The sequence below is a fragment of the Pangasianodon hypophthalmus genome, chromosome 19 (genome assembly GCF_027358585.1).
Source record: "Pangasianodon hypophthalmus isolate fPanHyp1 chromosome 19, fPanHyp1.pri, whole genome shotgun sequence".
NCBI lineage: Eukaryota > Metazoa > Chordata > Actinopteri > Siluriformes > Pangasiidae > Pangasianodon > Pangasianodon hypophthalmus.
The window spans coordinates 2,700,259-2,714,716 of record NC_069728.1 but is presented as its reverse complement, the minus strand read 5'-3'; the positions used below and the strand labels follow the sequence as shown (position 1 = coordinate 2,714,716).

The 14,458-nt window shown below is 38.4% G+C and overlaps 1 protein-coding gene across 3 annotated transcripts in view; it reads left to right on the top strand.

Moving 5' to 3' along the window:
* Positions 1 to 14,458, top strand: part of fam49a (family with sequence similarity 49 member A) — a 30,539-nt gene that overhangs the window by 2,401 nt on the left and 13,680 nt on the right. The gene's annotated exons all lie outside the window — the stretch shown is intronic.

The following is a 14,458-nucleotide window of genomic DNA, read 5'->3' as shown; positions in this document are numbered from 1 at the left end:
GCTTCGAACTTTGTGGCAACAGTTTTGAGAAGAACCACGTATGGGTGTGAGGGTGGGGCTTGAGGGTGGGGCGTCCACAAACTTTTGGCTATGTAGTGTGTATGGTGTATGTATTGTATTGGTGGATCAGCAACAAAAAGTCCCCCAGATGCGTCTTGTATTTCACTTCAAATCAGTGCATTGTGTAAAGCCACCATTTTGAATGAGACTATTCATAATTCAGTGTTACAGTATGGTAAAGGAGTTGTGGTAAATAAAGCACTGAAGTCATTTGTGGTTGGTTTCCTTTCAGGGCCACTTTAACTGGACTGAGTGGTTCATTTAAGAATACCTAAGTGTGAAAACGCCTATAAAGGAAGCCACAAGTTGTGCTTTAGCCTCAGCAGGTGCATCGTTGTAAATGTTTGCTTCGTGAATATAACACATGCTTTAAAATTTACGCTTCATTTACTTTTATTTATTTGGCAAGTGCTTTTATCTACTTGTAAGTGCAGTGAAAAGAGAGTAGCTGTCGAAGGAGCCGAGAGCGACACTGATGAAAGCGCTGAGGAAGAGCGAGAGGTTGCACATGTGGAAAACGTTGCAGAAAGTTAGCAGCATGTAAAATCGTTTGTTAACACGCCACCTTTCGCTGCGGTGTATCTCTAACAATGAAAACAGGATGCTCATGGTTAGTCTGTTTTGTTGGCTTTTTTTCTCTCACACTGCAGGCTAGGAAGCTCTAACGTAATGATTAAACTGTTTGTTTAACAGGATCAGATTTGTGGTTTTAGACTTTAAATCAGCACATTAGCAAACTGATGAATCGAGTTTGGACCAGATTAATATGGGTGATTTCAAGGAAAGTTTCAGATCCCTGAATAAATGAGGATGTTGGTGATGCTTATGAGAAACTTCTCTTACTTCACAAGATCGAAAGCAGATGTGTGCGAGTTTATTTACGCTTGATAGTTTTAATTTCTAACATTTACAGCACAAATAATTTTTTTTACAAAGTACTTGGTAGTATTCAAGCAAAATGAACATTTTTATAGGTTTTATTTGTAGTGATGTTGAACAGTAATTGCAATAATAAGTTGTGTAAAACTACTCTTTGTACTTTTTAATAATGATGAAAATAAAGTAGGAGGGAGATGGAGATTGTAGTGGATGAACGATCTTTTATAAATATGATAGTGGGGCTGGAGTAGCGTAAAAGAAAACGTGGGATTTGAAAGAAGAGCAGTTTATTGAGAATGTCATCTTCTTTGGCTTTTGAATCATGTTTTCTCTAGGAGTAAACTTGTGGCTATATATATGGAGACATTTTCAGTAAGGAGACGTTTATTTAACATGGGTGAAAGAAGTCCACGTGTGTCAGCACTTTGTAACAGTCAGCGAGTTTTCCTCCATGGGAGAGTCTTCAGGAGCTGCATGTTTTTTGTTTTGTTTTATTAACTACAAGAGAAATAATTTAAAAAATGCTGCTGAAGCGATGGGAAGCTGGAGCTTAGAACGATGTCATTTTTGGTCTCTGTAGGAATTCCCAGTTGAGGGGCATTTTCTTTGTAATTATTTATTTATTTATTTTTCTGGTCGGAGGTCGGGAATTGCGAGTTACAATCTCTAGTTGACGCAGCATTATTAGGTTAAATGTTAAAATGTAACCATAAACGTAGGGCTGTACATCACACTCCCGTCACGATTCAGTTCAATTCACGGAACTGGCTTCATGATTCAATTCAAAATTTAAATGAAGAAAATTATGACTGGAAAGACTATTCTTTTTTTTCTGTATCCTAAACAATGCAAACCAATGTTCATTTTTGTCTGTATGAAATGAAATAAATAAAAAAAATTGCTACCAACAGAGGTTTAATACTGTAAACAAAATGTACTACAGGTTCACCATATATCTTAAAAATGAATGAATAAATTTATTAATTCTCCTAAAAATTTGATTGCCTAAACAAAGTCTCTGACTCGGGGAAAATGATTTGTTTGAATTTATTGAGCTCTGTATCAGCTTCTTGGGTGTCATTTTAACTCTAATAGAGCTCCAAAGTGGGCTAAAATGCCCGTCTAATGCAACCTCTGTCTCAGGCACTGCAGAGGTTCAGGATACCTAATAAAAAGTATGATGAGTTCTTTATTAATAAACAAATGTAAATGATGATGGAGGACTGCAGTACATGGTGTAATGGGAAAATAATCAATTTTCCCATGCTTTGTGTTTCATTTCCTTTTTTAAAGACCGCTGAAATCACACAAACCAGCTTTTAATGAAAGAAAACTGCAAACTACATCAAAAACTCAGAGCACTGACATAAATACTGTGATTTAAAGTCAAACACAGCAGTGAGTCTGTTATATAACATTATGAAGTGCATATGAAGGGTCTGGAGGTGTGATGACAACAAATATGACCTGTTAAAACCACTCAGTGTTTTTCAGAGTGGAGGAAAATGTGATCTAGGGGTAAATTTTTCAAATTTCTCACAAGACAGTTAAGATCAAAAGTAATTCTGTTGCTTTTGGAAATTTCACAACATTCCTGTCGAATTGCCTTTTTTTCAATCGAATAAAGATTGCAGAAGCACGTGCCGAGCAGTGCGTTACAGTATTGCACATTTCGGTGCAGCACAGAGTGGAGAAAAAAGTGTGATGTTTTCTCTCATTCTCGGCACTTCCTGTTCTCATTTCGCTTTTCGGATACACATCCTGTGTATCAGAGAGAGAGGGCTACACGCTGAGATCATGTGTTTTGTCTAAAACTGTTATGAGAAATGCCTCGGTGATACTTCAGTGCAGGTTCATGTGTTAATTATGATAGGAGAATTGTGTGTGTGTGTGTGTGTGTGTGTGTGTGTGAGATGTGTGTAGCTTGATGGGTGATATCTGCTGTGAGCGATGAGAGATGTATTCTCAGAGCTGACTCGGCAGCTGACTCGTGACCCGTTTCTTTCAACAGCTGCTGGAAAACTGAAATTTATGATGTTTTTATATCCATGGTCACAGTTGGTGACTGCAGCATGAATATAATTCCTCAATGCACAGACATTGTGTTAGAAAGTAGAGTTAAATAATAGGCTAAGTGTGGAACTGAATATGAACTTAGTGTTGGATTTTTCTTTTTTTTTTTTTTTAAAAGAAGAAGCAGCAGGCAGGTTAAACTAAATATATTTGTATTGAGATTATATTATTTTAAAGTTACAAATGTGGAATTAAAAAAAAATAATAAAAATTCTTGTACCGATAATCTGGAAAATATGTAGAACATGGCCTCAGCACAAGCGTATTAAACGGCTGTCAATTGATTATTTTGTTAATCAGTTTCAAATAATCATAATCAAGTAGTCGATATATCTTGTGGTGTCTTAAAACCTACCTGTACAGACTAGATAAATGCTATATAAAGTACTTCATTTTATTATAATATTCTGTCTTTTAATGAAAAATGATCAAAAATTACTGTTTTGTTTTTATTATAATTTAATTTTTTTAAATAATGCATAGCTTTCCTGATCAAAAATACTATATTTAATGAAGCATTACTGTTTCTTACTGTCAGGGAGACAAGGAAGAGAAATTAAAAGCAAATTCTTAATCTCAGTTTAATAACTTTAAGGGTAAGAAAATATAGATCTATAGTTTAAAAAAAAATACTACTAAAGTAGCTGTTAAATCCGTTGTAATATTTCTACGTTAGCGCGTGTTTGTGTGGCGATGCAGAGGGGGATCATGGGTAAACATGAGACGCAGAGACGTGCTAGCGCACAGTCCCCTCATGAGCTAACTACACATGGGGCGAAAGCTGATTGGTTGGCGGGGAGGCGTGTCTGATTGCGTATAAGGAAAAGATGTGACTTTCTATGAGTTTAATCAAATTCAGATTAATGTTGTTTAAATCAGAGTAATACTGTTCAAAGTACATCTGAAGTGTAAACAATAAATTTTGCTGAATACTTCATAATGTGAAATTTTCATCAAGGATTTTTTTTTTCTACTCGAGTAGTCGATTACAATCAAATATTCGTGACAGCACTAGTGTATTACTTGGCTGAGAAAACCTGTTCTTTATGGGCCGGAGTGCTTGTTTGTGTTTAAAAGGGTCTTCTGTCAGTCATTTCATAGACACGCCCCACTGCCCCTTGACTCCGCCCACATCTCTATCTGAAGCCCAGCGCAGCCGGATAATTCTTCTACAGACCTTTAAAGAAATGCTGTAATGCTGAAACTGGAAGACAGTAATTTTTATCGGTTTATTAACGTTTTTATTATTTTAGGAAATATAAATGAGAGTTCCTCGATATTTTGCTGTCTTTAAAGCAGAGTTGTGTTTGTATCTCTCCTCTTTAAAGGAAATAGTGTGTAAGAGATGATGCGTTTGTCAGACTATGGCTTTGATTGAGACTCCTAGCTGTTCTTTTATTTTCTGTTATTTTATTCTTCTTTGTAGTTGTTCATTGTGTTGCTTTGCGCCACTGATCGTTGTATATGTTTGTACGATGCCTTAATATTGACCTTACACAATTAATAATAATAATAATAATAAGATTATTCTCCTGCTTTGAAAAATGTAACCTCTTAATGACAAACGCAGTAAAAGCAGAAGAAACTCTGGCAGCGCTTTTCCGTGATGGAGTAATTCATTACTGATGATAAGGGATGAGGCAGAATTAGTGATGTTGCTCCTGGCCATGTCTCTAAACACAGTCTATATAAAGCTTTTAATTGTTTGAATGACCTGCTTTACAAAGTAGCGTAGGACAAAGCATCAAAATTCTGCTTCATTTTCCATTCCACATCTGTCAGCACTTTCGGTTCTTTATTTCAATATGGTGACGTTTTTTCCTGGGCAAATCATGTTACATCAAGAGTGCGCAGTGACGCAAAACACACACACACACACAGACACCATATAACAGGATAAACTCATGGATAAGGAGAATCCTCCTGGTTTCCTTTCAGAGTAATCCCAAAGAACACGCTGAATTTGGTGAAACATCTGGCTGACAAACATCCCGACCCTGAGCGAGAGCTTAGCTAACTGTCCTGTGTACAGTATCGTAATGATGAACATGTTTAATAGGAGAACACACTACGTATAGTTTACATAAAACTATATTATTAAAATGTGATTTTAATGCTTATACTAAATTTAATTTAAGCAATTTTCTAATTACCAGATTGACTTATATTCTAAATTTTTTTCCCTGAGACTAATGATGACTACAAGCTTTTGTCTTGAATAGCTGTTTCTGTGGACTCAGGTTATTTAGTTATTCAAAATAAAGTCGTGTGGACAAATCTTATCAATTCATTTAATGTAATTAATAATAAGTTGTATTTGTAATCAGTGCAGAAAACAGTGTTCAGACTTGATATCTGGTAAAGCATCACTTTAGCCATAATATCATACTAGTATCGAACATTATGATACTGAAGCTGGAATTGGTAATGAAGTGAAAATTCTGGCATCTGCCAGATAGCAAGGGCGCTCTTGAGCATTCTCATAAATCACTATGAATTTTGTGTGTTTTTAGCGTTATAACTTTGCTTTCAAGCAGCTGTGTAGCTTAAATTGCTGAAACTGGAGGTTTAAAAAAAAACTCAAACTTGTTTCAAAGAAAAAAAAAATAAGACACTGACTGCACTCATGAACGTTACCATCAGTCATTATTAGCCAAATATTAGCCATGTTTTTTGTTAGGAGACGTTTATTAACATTTTATAGAAGGAGTCCTGGGTGTCAGTGCTAAAGTTTCCCAGCACAGGAACAACTTCTGGAGAGAGGATTTTACACTTTCCGGTTTCTTGGTAAAATGACAAGCAGCATTTTTGAGAGAGAGAGGGAGAGAGAGAGAGAGAGGGAGAGAGAGAGAGAGAGAGAGGGAGAGAGAGAGAGAGAGAGAGAGAGGGAGAGAGGGAGAGAGTGAGAGAGTGTGACCGCTTATCACGACTATAATGTAAGTGAGAACGGGTACTAACTTCTCTCGGACGTTCCATGACATTAAATCTAACTGTAAACCGTTAAAATCTGCCATTCATTAATAAATTAATAAATAAACATTGTATTTGTTGGCAAACTGTTGTGGAATAACACACTCCAGAGCGGCTGTTATACGAAAATAATGTGCTGTTATTCCTTACGTAACTCTGCTTCCAAGGTTCTGAGGATGGGCTCAATGAGTTTTTAAAAAATAAATAAATAAATAAATAAATAAATAAAAAATCCACCTAGCCTGTGACCTCATTAAGAGAGATCTCGACAGATTTTGACATCTTAACATTAAGCATTCAAAAATGTAAAATCGTCCCCTTGAGGTAAATTATCAGTGATAGATTAACAGTTAAGATTCTGTATAGTGGCTATGAAGTAAAACAACAATAAAAAAATCCTACAGCTGCCAGAAAGCCACCGCTGTGTTCTTGAGCTAAGGCCCTAATTTTTTTTTTTTTTTTTTTTTTTAAATGCAGAAATATAACTGTAGTCACTCCATCTCTGTTACAACTGCTGTAATTCAGACGAAAGAAGCGTAACTGAAGATGTGAAGCCACTGATCTCACTAAGAGATTTTCTTTCTTTATTTATTTAATGGAGAGGAACAGAGGCAGCAGTCAGTTAGAGGCTGATATTGTGGCAGGCCTAACAGTGATGTCTCAGATGGGGCTTGCTGATCAGTGAAGACCCTCTGTCTTCTCCTCGACCCTGAGACACGGCGCTTTTTGTGTGCCGCTGCTTTTGAGATGCGTTGACTTCACAATACAGAAGTGGCATTCAGACCAGCGGCGATTCATAGGAGGAATTGTGTGCCCCTGACTCCTACACGTTTTTACGACTGGCCACGGAGACCCCTTCTGAATACCAACCCCACCACCACCCGGTCGCAGTTACACCCTGAAGCCTTGCTGTTGATGTCCAGCTCCTTTAGCTCCACACCTTATTAAAAAAAAAAAAACAATACTTCTAATTAAACTAAGGAGGAACTCATGGATTTAATGGACTCCACCATTTTGTCTTGGTTAGAGCTGATTTTGTGTGTGCATGCGTCTGTCTTTGTGGCTCTGCTGTCAGTATGTGTGAGTCTGATCCACTTCAGTGCTGTTTCGAGGACTGTGATATGGCACAAGAGGCAAGAAGGCCTTTGTGGGTTTGGACTTGTTGCCCCTTGTTTGCCCCCACCTCCAGTGGCCATATAAGGGCAAAACTGAGCCAGCTGCTCTGAACTCGGTCCTGTCACTTTTCTTTTAACCTATTTTCTTCTTTTTTTTTTTTTTCCCCTCCAGTGTCATTTTTTCTGATTTGATTTCTGAAGTACATACATAAACTAGAGATGGTGTGATACCAAACCCTTGAGTGCCTGGTGATGCCAAAACCCTTCCAATATTGTTTTCTTTAAATTGTATTTCACATTTCACATTTTAAATGTATAAATAAATTATAAATATAATCAAATCAGTCCAAACAAAAGAAGAAAAGCAGTCTCTTTATATGGAAACATTTCTACTTCCAAAAATAAATTTCTTTTACAAATCTAATTCAAATTCTTTGCCATTTGTTACATTTGATTTCTGTGATATCTGAGCCCCCCCCCAAACACACACACACACACACACACACACACACACACACACACACACATTGCCCTGATACTGATACTAAGGGATCAGATTGTTGCCGTGATATTACATATACATTATATATATATATATGTATGTATGTATATATGTAAACTACTGTAGTTTAATAATATAATATAAACTATTAGTATGCAGTAGTTTATAATATAAATTATTAGTTTATATTATTCAGCTACAGAAAAAAACTTTTTATCTAATGTGAGCTTGCTGTCAAGTTTAATTAGCTTTGTTTATTACTATTGCACACACAATAACTTAACAGAAAGTAAACCACAAAAAATCCATAATTTAGGACAAGACTAGCCATCCGATAAAGACAGTGTGTTTGCCGATGCCCTGCAGCGGCTACGATGGATTACTGAAAGATTTCACGTGCACCATGCTTGAGCTGCTCCTTCTCCGGCACCATTTAGTCGTCATTTAGTCATTTATAACTCTCTTTTATGGTGTTTTGTGGGCGTGGCTAAATCTAAGCGCCGTGAATGTGCTTGGCAATTTACCAGGGATTGTCAATTCATCAGCATACACACGAGTAAAAAAAAAAAATCAGTGTTACTGAAACTTTTGTAAATCTGGTGGTTCAGTTTTGCCCACAACACACACAACTTCACTGACAGATGAATAAATTCAGCCTGTTGCAGTCGTCTCCACAGGACCGCACACTGCTCCGGTGTTCAGCAGCTGTTAGTCCTGTTACACTGGCTGAAGAAAATTCACTAGTTTTATAGAAAACCTAACAAAAGGCAGTCTCTGGCAAAACATCATATGCAAGTTGTGTGTGTGTGTGAGAGAGATTGTGTGTGTGTGTGTGTGTGTGTTTGTGTGTGTGTGTGTGTGTGTGTGTGGAGATGTTTTAAATTCTTCAGTGTGCTCGAGGACATTCCCAGAAGTGTTCTTTGGTCTCCTTCTGCGAGAAGTCACTGTTTGCCTTTTGTTTGCAGTGTAGAAGGCAGAAGTCTGAGTTTTTGGTGTCTGATGTAGAAGAAGCTTTATTTGTTTGTTTCATGTTATGTAGCTCATCTTGTGTCCTCCATCTTTCAGAAGGGTCTGACTTCTGAAATGGACATTTCCATATATAACCAGCCATCTAGCTCATTTGGGTGGGAATCACTGTGACAGGGTGGTGATAGTTTAGTAATCTGATTTAGACCAGTGTGGCACATCAGATCTAGGTCGGATTACTATTGCTGTATGATGTGGTAACTAGTAGGGAACTGTCGCCCTGTGCTATGGTAACTAGTAGGTAACTACTGCAGCGTGATGTGGGAACTAGTAGGGAACTGTAAAAATAGGTGATGGATGATCTAAGGATTGGTGGTTAATTTAAGAGAAGTCATCATTAAGAGATTGCTCTGTATTCAGTTGTGTATTTTTTCCACAGAAAATCAGGTTGTAATGTGTAAATTTTATTTAGCACTCAGTTACTGCAAACCGTGGTGAGACTGCATTTCTGACGGCGCATGACTGACCACCAAGCACACGATACCCACAAACCTACTAATGTGGCTTTGTCAGAGACTGTACTACTTTTTTGTTTTTTTAATAAATCATTGGCTTTAAGCAAATTGGTTTTGTGCTTTCAGGACTAAAAGATTGCATTTAACAGTTAATGTATCATTTGTACTGAGCTGGACCAACACACCTTGCAGGTTCTGTCAGTTATATTTACTCAGACTCTTCACAGCGTAATCAGGACTGTATAAAAAGTGCTCCAGACCGAGGTGGTTTCACACTTCCCAGAGTGGTGTCGCAAAATTTGATGAATGATTTCTGTTTAAATTTGACGTCATGTTCCCATGAGGATCATTAGCAGAATAGTTCATGGATGTCAGGATAGTTTATACGCTTTTAACATGCCACAGTCCCACAAGCTTCTAGTGCAAGACCACAAGTCTGTCTGGGGTTAAGTGGTTACTTTCTGGCATTGGGCAACATGTTGACCATTCAGATCACTGAAATGCGTTAAACTTTGCTATTTCAGACAAATGCCATGGGCTTATAACTTACTGATATTGGGTCTACTGCCTGCCTGCGGTCCTTTTTTCTTCTTTTTAATAAAAAGAGCATGAACTCAATTAATAGTGTTGCTCCAATAGTGTTACTTTAAAAATTGGGAGCTTCCCGTGTTGTTCTTTTGCCCATGAGCACTCTACTCACCATTCTGAATACAATCTTATTTCCATTTCCCAAGCCTTGTGATTTCATTTCAATCCCTGTTGTTTACTCTTGGGATTTTGAAATTTTAGGTCAAAACTTTCTGCCATTTTTTTTTTTTTTTTTTTTTTCCCCTCCCTCTCTTTCTCCCTTCCCTCTTTTCAGTGGCGTCTCTAGTAAATGTAGTTAATTAATGTTAAATATGTACTTGTCTAAAGTTAGCCAAGAACTTGCACTGCTAGATTTCACATTAGACAACTCTAAACATTCTCCATGTACCTTGACAGAAAGCAAGGACGCTACACCAGTCCAGTCAAGAGTGTGTGAAATGGAGGGAGTGGGGCGGGGCTTCCAGGGGTTGGACAAAACACCTGTGCAAAAAAAAAAAAAGACTGTTGACTGGCTTGTTGAGTAGAAAAGGATTGCTCTTTCGGTATATTTCTTTGGTGTAAGTTAAATTGCAGAGCTGCTTTGCACAATGCGTGAAGGTTGGCAGGTGTGGTAAAATAATATAATCTGAGTAAACATCACTGGATGTGGTGGCACTGTAAAGTGGGCTATTTAAAATCATATCATCACACTATCGTGAAACCCGATATCAGCCAGCATAAGATTTCTGAAAGCGGATATCCAGGAATCTTCGATATAACAGCTCCATAATTTCCAAACCCGCTGTAATGGAGTGTGAATTTGTCAGGCTGTGATGGACTTTGGATTTTTTCCATCTATTTCAATGGAACAGAATCAAAACCACTTCGTCATGTACAAACTCGTGGAGCTGCAGTTTCTCTAACGTGGTCAGTCTGTCTTTGGGAGCAGAGCACTGTCTGCTTCTTCACAATGAGCTGACTCGCTGAGGATGTCTGTCCATCTGCAACGCTGAGCATGATGAAGCCGAGTCCTGCGTCTGCTGCTCACTCACTGCTAGCTCATCAGCACGTGACCTCACTGCAGAACCGCCATGGTCCTGTTCTGTTCTCTTGATGAATAGCAGTTATCTATAATGAGACCTGAAAGGAGATGTTTCAGATGAACATGGATGCATTTCTCTTTAAGTTGTTTTGGAAAGTGGAGGTGTGCAGATGCTCCCTGGCTAAAGGAGATTGGACTTAAGGTTGGACTGCATCAGTTATTTCGAAACATGTCTTTTATTGCTCAAATTGAATGTGATTTTTTTTTTTTTTTTTTTTTTCTTATTTTTTCTTTTAATTCTGTTGACTTCTTCTATGAATGGGTCTGGAGAGCAACAGGAATGAGAGTGATTTAGAGTTGTTGTATGTCTTATATTTTTCTAAAAAAAAAAAAAAAACAGAATGAAATGTACTATCTGTGAGTGTTTACTGCGCATGAAAGGGTTAATGCCCTTGAACTTGAACTCATGCGGTGGGGAAGTGAGCACATCGAGCAACCACAGCTCTGGACCTGACCACATAAATCCTTTAATGAAGAAGTGGGGAATACTGCTTTTTTTTTCTTTTTTTTTTTTTTTTATTGTGGCAAGACATTTGGAAAAACACTTTGAAGAGAACTGTTTATATTGCATGCAACTATTATATCATTATTCTAGTTTATTGTTTATATGTAATGACCTGGTTTCCATAGTGACTGTTGATTGGTGTGGATGTGCATGTCATGCAGAGCGTTTAGGGAAGCAAAGGCTTTCAGATGTTGAGCTTTAGTTCCATCAGGTATGAGGAAAAATCGATCAGCTGCACAATTGCCGTCTGTTTCTCGTAGAACATTTTAAAAAAAATGTTTGCACGCCCGTCTGCCATTTCCTTCTTGGCGATGGTATTCTCATATTACAGCACATGCTGCAGCGTTCCGCTTGTCAGGAATTCTCCAGGTTCAGTGCACTGAGTTTGACGTATATAGGATCTGGCAGCTGCAGACGTTACGGGTCCTCGCTTCATCGCTTCACAAATCTCACAGATCCGAAGTCTACAGTTTCAGTTTTGAGCAGCTTGTGTTGCTGAGATGAATGGAAAATTCCGGTTGCGAGCTGTGACCATTTTCTGGGAATTTTAGTACCTAAATTTGACAAGGGGGGAAATACCACAGAGAAAATATCACCAGCTACTTAACTCAAACCGCCTCGATCTCCGGTTTCTCTCAACTACCAAAGACCCTGTGTAAGTCAATTGATGACCGATTATCTGCCGGAAGAATTCCTCTGGCTTTGCAGAGTGTGTGCTATGGGCGACCCTTTTCTACTGAAAAAATGCCAGTTCTACACTTTTTGGTTTGGTTCCACCACCTAAATGCTGCCACAGTGAAATCATGGGGCTTGGAGGTAGCAGTTAGTAAAATAAGTAAAATAAGACATGAACATTGAGGGTTTTATTATAGATTTGTTGAAAAAATAAGTATCTCAATCAAGCTTGTGATTTCTGGCTAATCATAGTTTTCAAGTATCTTTAATTATCAAATGTCTATCTAAGACATAATGAAAGGATATTTGGTAATGAATGCACAGCGTCGCTTTTACCGAGTATCAGCTCAGTGTATCAGCAAGCTTTGTTCTGCCATTGGTTAAAATTCTCCTACACTGTAATTGTGAAAATCTCCCTGGATTAATAACCTTTATGTGATCACAGTGGCAAGCCGTGTTTATGATAATCTATCGGTCAGTACAGATGTATGCATAGTACAGCTTTTTTGTAAATCAATCAGTGGAAAGTAAATAAAACGTGTAAAATGTAAGTGGTTGGGACGCTTCGCACACGTTGAGGCCCTGTTCACACCCGGTATTCACATTTATCTCGAGAGATCCGATCACAAGTGGAAAGCTGAAACGCATAGCCGTTTACACCTGGCGTTTTTATACCCGTCTCCTGTGAGCACTCGTGATTGGATTTCATACATCAAGGGTGTCGCACATTTATTGCATCTGTCTTCTGTCGCATTTGTTTTCGTGTCTCAGGTACCTGTACGACCGTTTCAAAAGTTTCAACCGTGTGGTCTGTTAACGAAACGTAATAACTAAAGGAGAAATGAGAGAACGGAAGAAGCGACGAAAAGCAGCTGTTATAGCATCAACTTTATCCATGAGCCTGGCGGTGGAGAGCTCTACCGTTTGGTGTGATTTCCAAAAATTACGTATTTTCCGGCTAGAGCATTGACGCAGTCAATTAGTTAGTCCTTTATTGCATGAATGCCCGAATAGGCATCATTTTTTCGGGTTGTTCGTCCAGCTGTCCGAGATTCTCGTTAGCATGATATGTGAAGAACGAGTGGTTGAATGTTTGTAGGGTTGATAATTCCATATCATTGTAACCAGGTGATGAATGATTAGATTTTGGAATTGATCCACACAGGGTCAAGGTCACAGCAAGGTCAAATGTCTGAAATAATTTTTCTTCAACAGCTTCCTCCCTGTTTGGAGTATATTTTAAGGGTAGAAGTATATACAAGTACCCAAGTACTCCAAACCCTTAGAAAACAAAACTGCACAAATAAAAACGTGTTTGTGTGTAACCGTTGTTTATGACTATACTTTTGTGCTGTGTATAAATACTGAAGGATTTGACGTGAGATGTAGACACTATATGGCCAAAAGTATGTGGACACCTGACCATCACACTCGTATGTGCTTGTTGAACATCTCATTCCACATTTATTCCTCCTCTGCTGTTATAATAATCTCCACTCTTCTGGGAAGGCTTTCCACTAGATTTTGGAGTGTGGCTGTGGGGATTTGTGATCATTCAGCTACAAGAGCATTAGTGAGATCAGGCTCTGATGTTGGTGAGGAGGTCTGGGGTTCAGTCGGTGTTCCAGTTCATCCCAAAGGTGTTCAGTGGGGTTGAGGTCAGGGCTCTGTGCAGGACACTCGAGTTCTTCCACTCCAACCTTCACACACCATGTCTTCATGGAGCTCGCTTTGTGCACAGGAAATATACCAACTTTACAGCATCCAAAAACATTCTAAACAATTTTATGTTTCCAACTTTGTGGTAACAGTTTGAGGAAGAAGCATATGGGTGTGATGGTCAGGTGTCCACAAACGTTTGGCCATATAGTGCATGTTCTTATGGTTATTATTTTAATACTGTACAATAGGAGCTCTCTTTACATAACAGTTTGGCTTTTCAAGTGATGGCCAGTTTTTAAAAACGTCTTTCACCTCATCCTTGAAAAAGGGAATGGAAAGTGCAGAGGTGTGGTCATGGGGTCACTCCATCCAGCACCAAAACTTGGGTACTTCATCCCCATGTGGAGCAGACCCAGTTTTACCCCAGTCGTCTTTCTCTTCAGTTCCTTGTGTGTGCGTGTGTGTGAGTGTGTGAGTGGAGTGCAAAAACTGACAATGGAAAGTGAGCTAGAGGGAAGGAACAGTCTTGTGTCCTCATTCTCACATTTCAAGTCCACCTTTGTTGGTGCTACATCAAGGCGAGAGGCAGATAGATTAATTAGGGGCAGTCATTAACCAGAAGGGGGGACTCTGTCTGGGGGAACCTCATGACCAATCACCAAGAAACTGAACCAGGTACTCGCTAATGTGCTGTTAGTCAAGGGAGCTCCAATTTTCTCTTTCTTTTCCAGATTATCATAATGCGTGTTTATTTCCCTTCTAGAAATGGGTTTGGGTTGCTGTCAAGGCATTAGAGTTTTTTCTATGAAAAAGGTCATTTGAAACATACACTGTAGGAGCTTAATATTCATTAAAAGCTAGAGAATT